Source organism: Hyperolius riggenbachi, chromosome 5, assembly GCF_040937935.1.
Source record: "Hyperolius riggenbachi isolate aHypRig1 chromosome 5, aHypRig1.pri, whole genome shotgun sequence".
In the NCBI taxonomy this organism is placed as follows: domain Eukaryota; kingdom Metazoa; phylum Chordata; class Amphibia; order Anura; family Hyperoliidae; genus Hyperolius; species Hyperolius riggenbachi.
Genome location: NC_090650.1, coordinates 364,701,087 through 364,720,332, shown reverse-complemented (window position 1 = coordinate 364,720,332; position 19,246 = coordinate 364,701,087). Strand labels below are relative to the sequence as shown.

Genomic DNA, 19,246 nt, shown 5'->3' with positions numbered 1-19,246 from the left:
TTATGGCAGGGTAAAAACTCATTGTGATTGACAGGTGCTAAGGAGACAGGAGATGGGAGGAAGATGGGAAAAATAATACAGTGGGTATGATAAGAAAGAAAAAAAGTTATTTCATGCATTTATTTGTAGAAAGGCTGAAGCCTTCGTACATGTCTCTGATAATATAAACCATTTTTTCCTATTATATGTATATGTTTGAATGTCTGGGAACTCAGATTCTTTTGCTAACTCCCCAGTGACTCTCCATATATGTGCTTTGCTGGTAGCAGGGAAAAAGGGCACCAGTTGCTAGTGGACGAAACAGGCGCCGCCATAGACTCTAATGCAATTGTCGTTAATACGGCAAAAAAAGGGTGCCCGATGAACATCGTTAACAACATTAGAACAATAAAGTTTTTGAAGTATGTTATAGTGTTAGAAACTTGCAACGTTATAGTTTTTGCCATATTATTTTGTTTGTATGTACAGATTTTACGTTATAAAAGATATTGTTTCTATGTGTACAAAGGTATTTCTGCAGGGGAAGTAGTTAGGGTTAGGCACCACCCGGGGGGCAGTTAGGCTTAGGCAACACTGGTGGTGTGTGGTTAGGATTAGACACCATGGGTGGTTAGGGTTAGGCACCACACCATGGGGGTGGTGTTTGGGTTAGGCACCACCGTGGGGTTAGGGTTAGTTACCACCAGGGGAGTGGTTAGTTTTAGGCACCACCAGGAGAAGGTTCTGTGTGAGAGTAGGGTTGGGTTAAGCTGTATTGTTGAAATACGTAACGATTTTTAACAATAATATATATTCGTTATCAACTCCCATCTGTTTTGAAATGGTATTTATTGTTAACCAATTTCATTAACAATGTTTATCGTTATTGAGATTTCGTTATCCAGCTGGGCCCTTTTTTCCTGGCGTCTTTTTTTCATGTACGTGCTTTGCTATGAAATTGTTGATCTCTCCATAGCTACAAAGGCATCTCCAATTGAAGTATAAGGTTTTGCAATGCTGGGTTTACTTGATTGCTGAACACAGGTGTTGAACATTTTTTATTTTTTTTATAATGGATGTTTCAGTATTTTAAAGAGGAACTTAAACCAAGGTTTAGCATAGTATGGATACAGAGGCGCCAAAAGGATAAAAGTATCTAAAACGTTTAAAACATGAGGAGGCAGTGATGGACTTACCTCCTCCAAGCAGACACAAAAAACATTGCCAATGTGTTTGTCAAATACAACAAGTTTATTTACATACTACAGGGGACAATGCAACACGCTTAACAGGTTTGATCCCACTTTATCAGGCAATAACAATGGAGCAATAGCATATGTGGTCAGTAGAAGAGCCAGGCACCTCTGTTCCTCGATCACGCCGGGTGGTGTGATCTTACAAGAAGTGAGATTAGACGGGAGCTTGTGCTCACACGAGTGCGGGCGCCTGTTAGTAAACAGAGCCGGCACTAGTGATCAGCCTGCCAGCCCACAATCGGGCATCTTCTGCCCACCTCCCACTTCAACCTGCATGTTTAACCAGTTATTCACTCGTGGTTTTCTAGTTTTCCCTATATGGATAGCCACCATTCCTGTGCTTCTGTGCCTATAGCTGTTGTGTAGTCCATCCTTGCTGTGTGCCCCATTCTTCAATATTGGTTCAGCACAAGGCTGGAGACACAGCTGCTATAAAACACAACCTGCAGCCACTCTGCTTTCAGCCACAATCTGAATTGTCACTGAAGAGCAGGATGCAGAGTTCCGCTGGAGAACACAGTGGCTGCTGCCATTGTAGCAAAGGGGTGGGGAAAAGGAAGGTATTGGCTGAAGCGAGCTATTTGCCTGCTCTGTAGCATTTTCATGGACTCTGCAATAAAGGGGATGACCATAGGGAGAATAACTACATTCCCTGACCACAATGCTTTGCTTTCTGTCCAGTTGCCAGCTCCTTATCCATGCACACAGATTCTTCTAGAGACCTCACATCCACAACTTCTGCACCAGACTGCTGTGAGGAACAGTATCAAAGGTCTTTGCAAATTCCACGTATATAACAACTGCAGCATTCCCAATATCCACATTAGCATTCATCACCTCAAAAAAGCTGAGCAGGTTATTCAAACAAGACCTGTCATTAGTAAACCAATGTTTTGCTAGGAAGTTTTGTATAGCATTGCTTAGCAAACCCTCAAAAACGTGGGCTGTACGCTAGTCCATTGGAACTATCCCACTTGAAAGAAAGTCACAAAAGATAGGATAAAGGAGTTTATCAATAACTGTACTCAATTCCCTTTGCACCTGAGGATGGATGCCTCTTGGCCCAGTGCCTTATTATTTATTTTATTTAGTCTTGCCTTTACTGTTTCCTGTATTATATTCTCAGTTATTTTCCATCTTTAGGAAGTCAACTTCATTACCTTTCAGTACATACTAGCATATTTAGTTTATTATTTACTGTACAAATTGAACTTTTAATCATATATAAAATAAACAATAGTTGTTCATGAAGGTTTCTGTTTGTGATGAACTTGTTATACATGAATAGACCAAAAGCTGTTGTTGTCTAGATAATTGTAGCATATGTAATGGTCTTTAGCATTCTGCTTATAAAACTAACATTTTATAAGTGTTTAAACACAATCAAGCACAAGAGTGAATGTAGTCTTACCAGTCACCCAGACCTTGGCCATTCTACGCATGAGGCCAACATTCTCAATAAACCACTCGGTTATGATTGCCTGAATCTGCTTTTTTCCTGAATTTCACTGCTAGCTTTACAAGATAATTAGAATACTAGTCTTCTGTTACTTAAAAAAATCTACACATTACAATTCCTTCTAGCTCTACCTTCAGCCAGTATTTTTAAATCTACAGTATATATTACATTAATGTCTTCAAATCTTGTGAATATTATTTAATGGAAATCTATTTTTTTTTATTTTTTTTATTTTTTTTGCAATATGCATAAGTGAAAACAAACATATTAAAATCAGAAGTAAGCTGCATGTGCCACTATACTATCTATGTAGATAATGTTTTCAATAAAAATATTGAAACAGGTATGTAATAAATGTTATAGCATTACCAAGAGATAAACTATAAGATCAAAGACATACAAACTCAGTGGCCCATAATATGCAACAGCTCCATCCCAGTTAAAACAAAAGCAGAAAGTCTTTAGCATTATTGTACTTCAACATATTTCATTTATGGGTTTTATAGCCAAGGGTCAAGAGAGGTCCAGAGACCTCTGCTTAGAGAGGCCATGTGCAATCTCATAATAATATATTTTATTTATTGGTGATCTTAATTAAAACTGGAAAGCTGACAACATTTTACTTGTCTGAAATTCTTGAGTTCTCTGATGAACAATGGACTCCAGTTCATCTCTATTAAGGAAGGATGTCCTTCTATTATGATAAGATGAAAAAATATTATCAATTAATGCTTTTCCATTGAACCTTACATAATTACCAATCAGCAGCTATTGCCTAAACCTAGTGTAAAAAACAAATCTGGAAATGTGTTATTAATATTCTAGAAACTAAAGAATTGTAATTCCTGTTTCCGTTTTGCTTTTACTTGCCCTAAACTCTGTAAGAATCAAGACATGAAGTGTGATTGCAACCAGTGGAGTTGGGGAGTTGTCGACAAGTCTACATGTCACAAACTCTGTGAGTATCAGGGCTGTATTATCAGTTTGGTATGATAATATTAGCTTCCTTTAAATCCTCTCTCAGCTATGCAGACTTGCAACAATAACAACTGTAGTAAATGCCTAAAGGGGCCCATACACTGGTCGATTTCAGCCTTCGATTGATTGAACGATTCGATCAAATCGATTGATGGATCGGAAATCAATTGATGATTGATTGGTTGATCAATCGATTTGCGGCCACTTTGATCGATTTGATCTATCTGTCAGTATGGAAGATCTATGTCGATCTGCTGCTGGCAGCAGATTGATGGCTGATAGAGTTGCATTGGATCTAATGGTGCAGTAATGCCTTTAGATCGATTTTCAATAGATTTCCAATAGATTTCATTCTGAAATCTATTGGAAATCTGTTCCTAGTGTGTGGCACACATTAGATAGATTCCTGTCAGACTCGACCTGGCAGGCATCTGACAAAAATCTATCTGATGGTCGAATCTGCTGCAAATCTATCAGTATATGGCCACCTTTAAAGTGTAACTGTCGGGCATAAAATCAAAAATCAATTCTTGATTTTCATCTGGTAAACAAGTAATAAGGATGCTAATAAGGCAATACAAAAGTTAAACTCTCTATTACTTTTATTGTTTATAAATGATCATACCCCAGTTTACCTGACTCTTATTTGGTACGTTGCCGCAAAAATAAAGTTGCAGGGCATGCTGGGTTGTCCTTTTTTGCTTCTGTACATTAGTTAAGTCTGAGGGGAAATAAAGAAGCAAAAAAAGACAACCCAGCATGCCCTGCAACTTCCTTTGTGCGGCAACGTACCAAATAAGAGTCAGGTAAACTGGAGAATAATCATTTATAAACAAAAACTGCCATTTACAAAGTGCTTTTAAAAATAAAGAAAACCCTGAGAACCCCCCTATGAGAAGATGGATTAGTCCAAAATCTGTCGGTACTGTCACATTTCTACTACTACCTGTAAGTGACAACAACATAGGAGAAAAGTAATTTATGGCTGTTTTTACTCAGGAAGAAATGTATTTATTATTTGTATGTGTTCTAAATTTTAAGATTTTTGCGACAGTTCCTCTTTAAATAGGCAGGTTTATTAGTATTAGTACTAATAGTCTACCTATTTTTGGTTTGCCTCTATACCTAATACTTTGGAGGTACTTAGCTACCTAATGCCGGTACTATTTAAGAGGCACTCCTGTCTATCTAATCCTACTAAATGGAGAACCCACAGGACTACTTGATACTGTGAATTGGAGGACAGCTATAGCTACCTAATAACTAGGGACACATCTGGCTACCTAAACTACTCTATTCTGTTATCTGGAGAGAACATGACTACCTAATTTATGAATCTATGTATATTGGGCACTCTTGGCTACTTAATTGTTTTGTCTTGATGTACCTGGCTATTTAATTTGCTTATTGTGAGCCTCCTGGCTACTTTTTTTTTTACCAACTATTTTATCTGGAGGCATGTGACTACTTAATTATTCTATCTGGATGCTTGTGACTAATATTTTTATTGTGGGGGATATGGCTACTTAATTGATTATCTGGAGGCATGTGACCACAACCGGATTTGTGGGCAGGCCCCATAGGCCTTGGACTAGGGCAAGGGGAGGGCTGGGGCACTATTGCAGCTGTTGGCAAATCAGCTGTTCCATAATTACTTATTTTTGTGGCACTGTCTTTCTCCTCCTTAAATCTCTAGTTCACTCTGCACTTCAATCTGCCCCTTTCCTCCACTTTGACACTGAGGGGAGGGGCTGACAACAGAGCAGAACAGGAGAGTCAAGGACAAAAAGGAGAGTGCAGGCATGGAGAGGTAGTTATGGAAATGCTGCTCTGCTACAAGGTTATTTGCTGCACTCCTGGCTTTATCACTGCTTTAATTGCTGGAGTGCTGCCTGCCTATTGCATTAACAGGTTCTGCGAGTCTTCTCCCCCAATAGCAACATCATCCTTCCCTTCATGCTAGGTATCTCACTTCTTGCACGATATCTCACATCTTGAAGAAGGGCTGTCCTGCATAGAGTCTCAGTCCTCTTCTGCATTCCTCATTAGCAAACATTGCTTTACATCTTTGAGAACACTCTGTAAAAACCCAAGGTGGAAGGGAAGTGAGAGCTGTCTGTATCTGCCTGTGTAAGTTCAACACAGTTGCTGCCAGTGTTTTATTCCAGTCTTTCCAGTGCATAAAAACACAGATTTTTGAGTTGTTTTAAAAGTATGTAAAATAACTATTTTGTGTGTTGTGCTGCAGAACTAGTGCTCACTATCTGTTTCTGAACCTCCAACACACTGGATTATTTTGGGTTTGTTTATGGCTGAATGGCGAATATATTATTGCAGCTATTCCCTATTGGATCCGCCATGTATTCCATAGTCTGCCGCATTTTAATATTCCCAGCAAAAGCATACCTACACCCATCACAATGAATGATGGGAGGTGTAGTCGGTGGATGAGATGAGTGTAAAGATGAACTTACTTACACGGACTACATCTCCCAGCATGCATTGCAACAGTCGCATGCATATGCCTTCGCTGGGAGAATGAAAATACGGCACAGTACAGTCAGTCCATGGAGAAGATGGTAGATCCCATACGGATGGAAGGGCCAGAGGAGCAGCCCCCTAGGCAACCCCTGTAGGTAATGATGCTCACCCCAACTCCAAACGGCACACCAACCCCCAAAGGTCCCTTATGGGGAGGTTCATTTATAATAATAATAATCTGAACATTTATATAGCACTTTTTTCCTGTTGGACTCAAAGCGCTCAAGAGCTGCAGCCACTGGGATGCGCTCAAGAGGCCACCCTGCAGTGTTAGGAAGTCTTGCCTTGAACTCCCTACTGAATAGGAACTAACCCTAGCTAGGATTTGAACACTGGTTTCCCATGCCAAAGGCGGTGTCCTTAACCAGTACACTATCCAGCCACATTTATTAAAAAAAAAAAAAAAAAAAAAAACATTTCAGATGCTCAGTTACCCTTAGTTTTATAAAGGAAACAAAGATCCTGGCTGCCCTTTTTTGGAAGGGACAATTCCTTTTTGCCAACTCCTGTCTGGGCAACGCTGACTGGTACAATGCCCTTGTTAGACCCAGCAGATCTCCATCGCGGCTAGTCTGCACGCATCTGCTGGGCTAGCTGAACAGGAACATGTGGGGTGGAAGGCTGGAGGAAGGCTTCCTCCAGCTGGGGAACTCCCTCATTTGCTCCTCCAGCCATCCATGAAGAAAAAAATCGCCCCAGCTTCCCCTTCAGACAAGGGTGGAGAATGAGGGTGACTTACAAATCCTCCCTCACCTTCATCTGAACCACCCGGGGAGGCATTGCAGCATATGACTGGTCATGGGGAAAAGGTGGACCCATTGAGGCACACTTTCATGGCCAGAACAACACCTCCTCATCCTCTTTCTCCTGCTGCTGATGACACCACTGACTCTCCAGATTCTCCCAACCCCAGACTACTGCAGCTGCACTCATACACTCCCCATCATCCTCAGCATGGTGGCAGGCACGTCCACCTCATCCTCTCAACCCTGCATCTCCTCCTCAGAGGGGCCTTGCTCACCTCCCTGTGCCCTTCCTCCATCTAGCACTTCTAGGGAAGCCTCTCCCTGGTCAAGCTGATCACACAGTGCCTTGTCCAGCAAAGACATCGCTGGGAGCCAGCTGCAGATAGAAGACTGCTCCCAGCTAATCAGGCTGGTTCCCTGCTGGAATGTAGCCAATACCAGGCAGACTTGATGCATCTGCTCCCACTCGGCAGAAGTCAGCATGCGGAGTGCTGTTGTTCCAGTCATGTTTTGTTCCAGGAGGCATTGGAACACTGCCCTCCTGTGCTGGCACAATCATTCCAACAATGCCAGGGTGGAGTTCCACCACGTTGGAAAGTCACTTACAAGCCTGTGAGATGGAAGATCCTGGCACTGCTGCTGTATCAATGTGGTGGCAATGGGCAAGCAATGGAAATGGGCCACAAGTTTGCTTGCCCTTTGCAGCACAGCATGTATCCCAGTATAGGTCTGCAAAAACCTCTGCACTACAAGATTCAGCACATGTGCAAGACAGGGCACGTGGCTCAGATCTCCAGTTGCTGAGTGCGGCGAGCAGGTTCACGCTGCTATCACAAGCAACCTTCCCTATGTGGAGGCCTCTAGAGGTCAGCCACTTCTACACCCACTCCAGGAGCAGCTCTTGACAGCGGCGGTGCTCAACTTTGCTGCTGATGGGGACATTCTTGCATGGTGTGCCCATGGTTGCGGAGGATAAGAGGAGGCTGTGGCTGGCTTTTTTCCTAACCCTGTGGGGTGAATGTGCTGGTGCTACTGCTGTGCCAGTTGCTGTGCTACTATCCACTTTCACAATGGTGACAGAGTGGCAGATAAAGGACAAGTAACAGCCCTGTCCAAAGCGCTATTACATGAGTCCATAATGACATGGACCCTGTCGCCCGCAGAGTTATCAAGCGCATGGGACACATCTACACTACAAACTCATGCAATGTTGTAATAGCCAGCCTGAAAAATAGTGGTGGCTGCGGATCCACCATTTAGCAAATCCCATACTGCAGCAGCGCATGGATATCAGTCTCCTCTACAAGAGAGATTGGTAGGAGCTGGGAATGCACAGGCCAGCCCAGCACATCATTCACTCAGCTTGCGGATGCGTCTGTTGGTGGGAGGCATAGATTTGGTCACATGAAAGGTCTCTTTAATCAAGGGCTGTTTATTCACAGATTGGGAAGCCAAAGAGGGTGCATGATGAGGCCACTGAGGGCTGTCTGGCATCACTAGCCACAATTTCAGGGAAACAGTGGAGGAAAGAGTGGAGGGTTGGCTGCGTTTACAGCTGCTAGCTGCCGCTGCTGGATGCACAGGAGGATAGGATGGTTCAGGCTTGGTGGTATTGCTACTCTGACAGCCCTGCTGTTGCCTGCACCTCTCAACCTCCCTCCTGGTGATTCCTTAAGCGGGAATGGAGGCCTCCAGTCCCCAGCTTTGAAGGCACTTTCCCTCTCCGCACATGGACACTGCATATTGAGCAGATGGCGATGCACTTCTAACTAGATGTGGGGTCCGGGGGGGGGGGGGGGGTGGGGTGGGGTACATGATGTGAACAAGTGCTCTTGAGGGGTGAGGAGGGGTTAAAGAGGCTCGATTGAGGGGACTCAAAGTTTTTCATTTTCATAAAATACAATAGAACTCTGAATTTGGTATGTATTAAAATGTACAGTTTGTAAAACACTTTTTGTTTAAATTCTTTACAATTGATTTTTTTCAAAAATGACAAGGGCCTCAATTCACTAAGCTTTATCAAACACTTAATCAAACGTTTGATAATTTACCTCATGTGTAAAATCTAATTTTAAATTCACTAAGATGTTATAGATTTAATGAACATTTTATCGATAAAACATTCAAGCAGAGGCAGCACAACTAACCTAATCCATCAGAACCCGTGGCAATCAGAGACCTCTTCTCTCTCACTGCCCCCCTAGTGCCGGCTTCTGCTGATTATGTGATCAGCAGGAGCCAGCACTATGGGAGCAGTGAGGGAGAGGTCCCTGATCACTGTAGGTTCTGATAGGTTAGGTGAGTCATGATGCCGCTGCTTTCATTTATTCAGGCAGAGGAGAACAAGGGTAGCGGAGAAGACATTGGGGGCAGAAGAGGCCACATGGGGGACAGAACAGGACATATATGGGAAATAGGAGGACAAATGGGGACACAGAAGGACACATGGGGACACAGAAGGACACATACGTTACAAGGGGGACATAATAATTGGGGGAAAACATCTACAAGATGCTCCTGGACCCAGGGCCGGATTACCGACCAGGCAACAAAAGCAGTCGCTTGGGGCCCCATTCAGAGTCAAAGGGGCCCCATCAGCACATAAACCAGCCCTCGCCATCCTGTCAGCGGTGGCTGGATGGAATGATGGTTAAAGGGACTCTGAGCAGTGCAGTAACTATGAAAAGATGCTTATCATTTTAAAGCTCTCTTTCTCCTCTTTCCAATGATATATAAACAACCGCCCTATGCCTTTTAGTTTTCGCTATTTTCGCGATCGAAATCGCGGCCATGGCAATTTCGATCACGAAAATAGCGAAAACTAAAAGGCGTAGGGTGGCAGTTTATCTATCATTGGAAAGAGGAGAAAGAGAGCTTCAAAATGATATGCATCTTTCTATAGTTAAATTGTATTACACAGGACGACTTTTCTCCAAAGTCGGCAGCTCGATTCAGCACAATGCAATGAAATATAAGTAACCCAGGGGGATATAATTACAAACATCATGCTGGTAGGTGTGAGGATGTAATTAATTAGTTGTGGGTATGCTTACAGGCATACCCACAGGCACTGCTCTGAGTCCCTTTAAAGTGACTCTGTAACAAAAATTACAACGTTTTTTCTACCATCCTACAAGTTCCTAAACCTATTCTAATCTGTTCTGGCTCACTGCAGCACTTTGTACTATCACGGTCTCTGTAATAAATCAATGTATCTTTCCCCTGTCAGACTTGTCGGCCTGTGTCTGGAAGGCTGCCAACTCTTCCGTGCTGGTCTGTTCCTCTATGCACACTCCAGTGTGTGTTTTATTTACATAAGCCAGCAGCTTCTCTGCTATCTTATCAGTGATAGAAGAGAGCTGGATAAAAATCCTCCTCTGTTAGGCTGTGAAAGTAGCTGGCTGACACATAATGAGGAATTACAAACACAGGCACAGGCAGAGCTGTCTGCAGGAAGCCTGTAATGTTCAGTGCATGAGAGAAGAAGGGGACAGAAGGTAAACACACAAATGATCTTTTGAGATTCAAATGGAAAGCTGTATACAGCCTGCTTGTGTATGGATGTATTTTCTATGTGTGGACATATTGTACATCAATCTACTTCCTGTTTTGGTGGCCATTTTGTTTGTTTATAAACAAACTTTTTAAAACTGTTTTTGACTACTTTTAATGCGGCGGGGAGCGGCGAAATTGTGACAGAGGGTAATAGGAGATGTCCCCTAACGCACTGGTATGTTTACTTTTGTGTGATTTTAACAATACAGATTCTCTTTAAGGGCTCTGCCTCTGACACAGGAGACCAGGGTTCGAATCTCGGCTCTGCCTTTTCAGTAAGCCAGCATCTATTCAGTAGGAGACCTTAAGCAAGTCTCTCTAACACTGCTACTGCCTATAGGGCGCGTCCTAGTAGCTGCAGCTCTGGCACTTTGAGTCCGCCAGGAGAAAAGCGCGATATAAATGTTATTTGTCTTGGCTTATCAAATGATGCCATGTGCTGCTGATTGTCTTCAGAGCCAGGCTCTCCTCCTAGGTCCCCCTCCTGCTACTGTGCGCTCTGCCGCTGCCCGCCCCCTTCCTCCCTTCCCACAGAGAACCACAGCTGCAGCAAGAATGATAGCAGCAGATGGCAAACGCTCACTCACCTATCCATGATCCAAGCGATAGAGATCCCGTCATCTGAAACCCATCTATCTCTTCTACAGTGCAGCCGCTCGCTCTGAACTTCCTGATTCTGAGATCAGACAGGAAGTAGTAATAGCAGTAGTAACAGAGCGGCAGCATTCTAGAGGAGACAGATGGGCTCTGGATGATGGGACCAATATTGCTTGGATTGCAATAGGTGAATGTGAGTCATCTGGTGCTGTCATTCTCCCCGCTGCTGGACCATCGTATTCACTGGGATAGAGGTTGCATGGTGGCTGTCTAGTTTGGGAGGAAATCAGTTGTTCAGTGGTGGGGATGGTTATGTAATTCTGTCTGGGGAATGGCTTCCAGTTTGGCGGTGTCCAGAGCTTTCTGCTATTGCCAGGCTGTAGATGCAGGGGGAAAGTGCTGCTGCTGTGATATCTGGCGCCCTCTTCACAGGGTTGCACCAGCCCCTGAGTGCAAATGTCCCAGCCATTCATCTCTCACTCTGCATTTTGCCACTGATATTCCCTGGATTGTGCACCCACAGAGGAAAGCGGGCTGTTGCCCATAGCAACCAGTAGCTCGGCTGCTGCGGTGTGTGCGGTATGTTGCTGTGCAGCTGCATCTTCTGATTCTATTACGACATGATGGGGGGGCCCAAATCAGTTACTTTGCTTAGGGCCCCATTTAGCCTCAATCCGGCTCTGCGGCTGGACCATGGACGTACCAGATTTAGTATATTTTTTTCCCTGGTTTTTGCCCTCTAAACCAAGGTGAGGGAGTGTCTTATATGCCAAAAAACACAGTAACTCCTTACTGAAACTATAAATGCTGAAATTACCCAGCAGCCAGTGTAATCTTGGCCTTGTTGTGAGCTTGCTTCAGAGTGGGGTTTTAAAAACATCTGTGACAGTGGATTTGAGCTTTGGTTCTCTTTATTGGATTAGTAATTTGGATCATTTTTTGAGTTTGGAGTGGTTAGAGATAGTAGCTGGGAGTGGTTAGAGTTAGTAGCTGGGGGAGGTTAGGACATAGAGAGCTATAGTTCTTATATTGAAGGGATGTTATATTGTAGGTTGATAGAATTTTGAGGGGGAATAGTTTTTATCCTGAGGCTATGTAAGAAGTGTGAAATGAGAAGGAGATTAGCTTGGTAAATTATCCTGGGTCGTGAAAGTATATTCCATGAAACATTCAGTATGTCAATACTCTTAATATTTTTTTTTATTATCATCTACATTTATTATCATATAGTTTATGACCAACATATACTTATCTCTTATAGCTTAGCAATGCTCCTATATATGAGTTCTGCAATATCAGGAAAGACGAGTCATTCCTTTCAATTTGTCTACAATGATCATTTCAGTGAAGATATTTACATAGCATTAAATATTTAATTAATATAACTTAGGCTAATAAAACGGTTAACTGTAATGTCTGTTATATTGTAAATATTAGAAGTAATTGTTGGTAGGAAGGTAAGTAAATAATTAGAAGGTACTTGGTTTGCACATTTTCTTGTATGAAGAAAAAATAAAAAGCTAGTATGAAATGGCCAAACATGCATAAATTCCCACTCAAGACTTGACCCTTAATGGCTATATAGCCAACTTTAATTCATTAGCGGTGATACAACAAATAAAACCAGCACAATGTTTCGGGTCTGTTGCCTTTTGTCTTTGGAGCACTTGACTAGTTGTGCTAGTTTTATAAGTTGTATATCTGCTACTGAATGAAATAAAAAGAAGTTAGATATATATCCGTTAAAGGACCATTGTCATGAAAATCTTAACATTTAAAGAGAGTCTGAAGCGAGAATAAATCTCGCTTCAGACCTCATAGTTAGCAGGGACATGTGTGCTCCTGCTAAACCGCCGCTATCACGCCGCTAAACGGGGGTCCCTTCACCCCTAAATCCCCTCGGTGCAGCGGGGGAGCGCTTCCTGGTTGGGGCAGGGCTAACCGCCGCAGCCCTGCCCCATGCGCGTCTATCAGCGCGTATCTCCGCCTCTCCCCCGCCCCTCTCAGTCTTCCTTCACTAAGAGGGGCGGGGGAGAGGCGGCGATGCGCCGCTGATAGACGCGACTGGAGGCAGGGCTGCAGCCGTTAGCCCTGCCTCCAGGAGCGACCAAGTCTGTGACCAAGTCTTGCAGGGGTGGGTTTGGGGGTGAAGGGACCCCCGTTTAGCGGCGCAATAGCAGCGATTTAGCAGGGGCACACATGCCCCTGCTAACTATGAGCTCTGAAGCGAGATTTATTCTCGCTTCAGAGTCTCTTTAAAATATATGTAAACAAATAAGAAGTATGTTTCTTCCTGAGTAAAATGAGCCATAGATTACTACTCTCCTATGTTGTGGTGTCACTTTCGGTAGGTGGTAGAAATCTGATATTACCGTCAATTTTTGGTCCATCTCTCCATATGGGATTCCCAGCATGGCCTTTATTCTTTATAAAGACACCCCCTGAAAAGATTTATGCAAAGATCCTGGCTAGCCTCTCTGCTAACCATACATTTTTTGGCAGTTCAACAGAGCAATTGCCATTTACCAAGTGTTTTTGAAAATAAAGAAAACCTTGAGAACCACCACGAGGAGATAGGCTAGTCCCAAATCTGTCGGTTCTGTCAGATTTCTACTATTACTACTATTTACTGTAAGTGACAGCAAAATTAATTCATGGCTCATTTTACTCTGGAAGAAATTTACTTTTTAGATGTATACATATTTCAAATGTTATGATGTTCGCGACAGTGGTACTTTAAGGGTTAATTCCTGAATGAGAATTTCTGCATTTATGCACTTCTGAATGAGAGGCTTGATGGACCTCTTACAACACTAGGACTCCTTATATTCTATGGAAGTCCCTGAGGCTGGCGGACTCCTCGCCTACACTAGTTTATGAAATTGATCATTATGAAAAGCTTAAGATGTGAAGCAAGAGCTGCGTTATTGCATATTTTTTGTATAGGCTATCATATTTTTTTGCTGCCAAAATTAAGAATATCGGCAACATAATATTACCAATATTCTTGTTAGGTTTCTCAACTTTTTTTGTGATTATTCCCGACACTAATCGTCTAACCTCACCCTACCATATCCTCTCATACTAACTCTCCTATTGATATGCCTAACACAAACCCTATAACCGAAATGCCTAACAATAACTGGAATATCTAACTAACTGATTGACCTAGCAGTAAAAAATATTTCTAACATTATTGTGAAAACCGATCCTCCTAATACAAACCTGTAATGGAAATGCCAAACACTAACCATTTAAATGAAAACCCTTGTCCTGAACCTAGCACTAGAAAAACTCCAATTGGCACTGCTACCCAAACTTGCCTTATCAATGATAAATGGTGACGTAGTGGTTAGCGCGCTCGCCTTGCAGCACTGGGTCCCTGGTTCGAATCTCAGCCAGGTCAACATCTGCAAGGAGTTTGTATGTTCTCCGTGTCTGAGTGGGTTTCCTCCGAGCACTCTGGTTTTCTCCCACATCCCAAAAACATACAGATAAGTTAATTGGCTTCCCCCTAAATAATTGGCCCTAGACTACAATAAATACACTACAATACATACATAGACATATGACTATGGTAGGGATTAGATTGTGAGCTCCTCTGAGGGACAGTTAGTGGCAAGACTATCTTCTCTGTACAGCGCTGTGTAAGATGTCGGTGCTATATAAATATTAAATAATTACAATAATTATAATTATATAAATGTGTACCTAAGCAACTCAGATAAAACTGTACCTATTGTTTTCACCGTTTTCTAACAAATGAATCTCTGTGGGCAGCATAGGCGATGTCAACTGTGATCCACTGTTGGGAGTGCCTAGAGAAGTTTCTGGACACATAGGGCCTGATTTAATTCAGGGAGATATTTTTCATCTTCTGTTTAAAATAACTTTTCATCACTTTGTAATTAGAAAAGTACCAAATTGTAGGTGAAAAAATACTGTCAGCATTTTTGTAGCGAGTATTTTGCTTGCTGGTAGCTCAAAAGGCATTTTATTGATAAAAATTGTGACATATCACCCAGGAGAAAACTTAGGAGAAAAAGTGAATTGAATAAGAACCATCATGCTTATTCCATCTGATTACCACTGAAACCGTATTATGTTTGGATCTGTTGAGGGAATGGTAGTTTTTAAAGTGAGAATATTTTTGTTTCTTATTTAAAATTAATTATATGTGGATTATATTTATGATATAAATGATCATGTTTGATGTTATGCAATGTTACTTCAGATAGTAGTGTATTGCTCACCTCACTCAACAATCATATGATGCATGTGTGCATTTGTGGCTTAAATTAAGATCCCTCTCAAGACTGTACGTTTTTAATGTTAATTGGTCAATAAGTTACATGTGTAACTTATGAGCATTTGCAATATTACTCAATTAAAAATACATTGGGGAAACCTATCACAAAATTCTATTAAGGAGTATTTCAGTCCAAGGGGCTGACCATAAATTCTACAGCCAAAGCCAACAACCCCTATATATCTTACACGGTCCATTGGATGATGCTTAAAAAATAAAATGATGTCAAGAAGGGTATGACACGCTGAACTCAAAGCCTAAATCACTTTTGCTTTCCTGCATCTGTTGTAAAGAATAAACTTCCCTGAGATCCTTTTGAGATGTTCACACAATAAATTAGTGTTATTCAGTATGCTCTTTTAAAGATTACTGTAAATTAGCATAAAATTTGAGTAAAAATTAAATAGCCTCCTAAGTATTGGCTAATTTAAACAGAGTGTCTTAAATCATTAGGCACGTCATTGCTCTAAATGTACTTTGCACCTAGTGCATATTTTAACAACTTAAGACTTGGAAGTAAAGTGATTTTGCCAGTTTTGTACATAAATAAAAATAATTAAAAAAATATATAATCTAATTTTAAGTATATGTACTTTAATGGTGCATCATGTCTGAACTGTAGCATTACATGCATTTGCACCTATATTTTTAACCATTGCACATACTGTATCTGTAGAAAAATAATTTCCTACCATGTCAAGAGGGAAATATTGGAGAATTATTTATCTAGTTTTCAGGTTCTTATAAGTTTTGGGTCATAATAAATTGACACCTCCAGTAAAGAAAAAAAAATCAAAGCCTTTTTTTCTCCACTAATATATTTGCAATTTTTTAGATTATGTATTTTTTCCTATTTTTTTCCTGCTTAATTTAGGGGAAAACTTCAAAGATTCAGCTGCATCTTTGAAGCATCATATGGAAAGTGAATAGCCTTTTTTTTACAAAGACTTGAAGCTGGATCTAACGATGCTTAAAAAGCAAATGACCCAGTCACTGCTCTTTACACAAAAAGGGTCAGACACCGTTTTGCATTTACCACACAGCTAACTTTGAAAATTGTCCATATGCTGAAAAATATTCAATTTTAATGAGTGCAGTGATTGTTAGTATGCTGTTTAGAATTTAACTGGGAAATTTTACATTAACCAGTTTAAAATGCATATCAACCCACAGTAAAAATCATGACTTTTCAATAAATATGTATTTTACTAACACATTTATGTTTTTATCACCTGCATTTTGAGGACAGGGAGGGTGACACATTGTTGAAAGCAGAGCTGGTAAAGGAAATGATTTCATTTCTGGCATACATAGCATTGCACTCAGTCTTGACATAAGTAGCTATGTGCCATTGACCTTTATTTTTCAGTCTATAAAGGTTGAGGCCACACAGCATAGCTGCTGTTATAGCAAACTGTACTTAAACTTTGTGTCTGATCAACTTAAGTGTATTGGATTTGAAAACAGTTAGTCAATTGTTTCTGGTCCCTAGGTGGTGGTTTATGGTAATGTTTGCATCAATACTAACAAAAGCCATACTGCAGTACAAAGTACATCAAGGAAATGAAAGACAAGGCTGCCTGTTGTCAGCTCTGTCTACAATAAAGGCAGGATTTAGAGCTAGGGCAGAGATCGTTAGAGAACCACAAAATGAATGAACCAGAGAAATCATAGGGCTGATGGTTCACATCAATGGCTTGGGGACTGACTAATAGGCAAGGTTGCATGTAGGCCAGAAGACATATAACCTGGACTCGCATGACCATACAAAAAAAGGCAATGGAAAAAGAAGAAGTTTATGAAAAAATAAAGTTTTATTATTGTCTAAAAAAGAGAACACGTGTGTGTGTGTTTGTTTGTGTGTGTGTGTGTGTGTGTTGTGTATGAGTTTTAACTAGTATTCCTCTTAGATAAGGACTACAGAAGTTAAGATGGTGTGTATAAATAATGCCTATGTATCTTCTGCTGTCTTCAGTCACAGAAAGAGAGAGAAAAAACATAAGAGCATTCTGGAAACACAACAGTTATTATTGAAGAATAGGTAGGATATTTTGTAACCTCAGTCTGGACAGCTTTATCATGTATAATTTTAAAAGCACAATTAAAGGAACTAAATGCTCCAATAATATGACAAAATCATACAATGGCATCTATTAATGTAAGAATGTAGTTATCCTTTATTTGAAGCCTAACCTCTGGATACCTGCTGTGCTGCTAGATGCTAGAATGTCAAAGAAAAAAGCGAAAGCATATCTCATCATGGGGTAAATTGCCTGTTGAAAAGAAATGTACTTAGTTTCTCATTTGAATGCTGCTTTCTAAAAAAAAAAAAAAAAAAGAAAGGATTGTTATCAATGTGAAGACTAATCTTTTCTGACCAACAAAAAAAAATGAAAAACAGGTTCATCTGAACAAAAGCGTCAATCCAGAGGAAAGGTGCACCAGCATATCTAGTGTTATGTCTTATATAGTTCCTCTGCTCTATACAAGGATCCCGATCCCATATATATATATGATTTTTTCTTTAGATTTTTTCAAAAATCTGTAAAGGTAGGTAATTTTTAAAATTAAATAGATGAGTATCTAAATTACTCATGCAACATAGCTACATTTTACAATACAAAGAAAAAAATGCCAAAGCATGCTAAACATATACTACATTCAAACATTTAAAGCATAGTAATATACATGCACATGCACATTTGTCATTTGCTGAATTGGTGACCTACCTGGTTTTGCACTGTTCTAAGAATCCTTAAGGCCTCCTAATTTTTATTTCTGGCCATTTTCAAAAACTCCAATTCAGTTGCAATTAACAAATTGTATAAAAATGATATATGGATGTATATTGCAGCATTTCAAAAATGATTCTTTAAAAATAATTTTACAATGTATTGGCATATTGACAGCTTGCAGAATATTTAATAATTTTGTTTACTCTATAGCAAGCTAAAATATTTTTTTTTATCCATTAAATCCTTATATTTTCAAAATACACAATAAGCTGCAGAGATTTCTAAAGAAAGTTCAATTACCATGATAATGAACAATAAATAATTTAAAATACATTTTATGAAAAAATGAGTAGTAAAAATTAAATTGATTTAAAAAAAAAAACCATAATATTAACTATGCAGCTGCATAAAAATGCTAAAACTATAAGGGAAGGAAAGAAAAATGCATCTCTGAATGATGCAAAGATATAAAAGCATTATCTGCAATTATTGTCCAGTCCCTGTTTATTTCTTAGGCATTCTTATCCTGACCTGTATATAAAATTCATAGTTTCAGAAGTGACATGTGCAAGCCTTGGACAACTGGGGATAAGGCATATTTTCTGACCTTGTAACTATAGCAACCACTTGGTGATTGGGAGCAGCAAGCAGGCTATCTCTCTTTTTACTGCTGAATGCTACAATATGAGATTGTATTCTTTGTTTGTCATTTTGCTTTTATTTATATGCAAACATAAATGTCACATCTAAAAACTGGTTCATGGCATCCTCCTATCCTAGCGCAAAAAAATGTGTACTAATTATACATTTTGAATCATAGTATATTTTATAAATAGTATTTTTTTTTGTTTCATATGCATTTAATATATTTCGAATGAATGTCTGTAAATATCAGAGATGTAGGACATTTATCTATAAATGCCTAATTGTATTTTTTAATTTTTCTATTATCTGTTAACTAATATTATTACTAAAATAACCCCATTGCAAAATTTAGTAAAAAAAAAAAAAAAAAGAATAAATAAAGAAAACCTAATAATAAATTGCAATTATACTAAGGAGATAATATGTGTTCAGATTGAATGTCTCAA

At 40.2% G+C, this 19,246-nt stretch overlaps 1 long non-coding RNA gene across 1 annotated transcript in view; it reads right to left on the bottom strand.

Moving 5' to 3' along the window:
• The window catches only part of LOC137517788 (uncharacterized), an 84,207-nt gene extending 65,949 nt beyond the window's left edge, over nucleotides 1–18,258 (bottom strand). Inside the window, exon 1 of the long non-coding RNA XR_011020666.1 lies at nucleotides 18,150–18,258. This is a non-coding gene — a long non-coding RNA (uncharacterized lncRNA). The remainder of the gene's footprint in view (nucleotides 1–18,149) is intronic.
• Nucleotides 18,259–19,246: the final 988 nt, after the last annotated feature.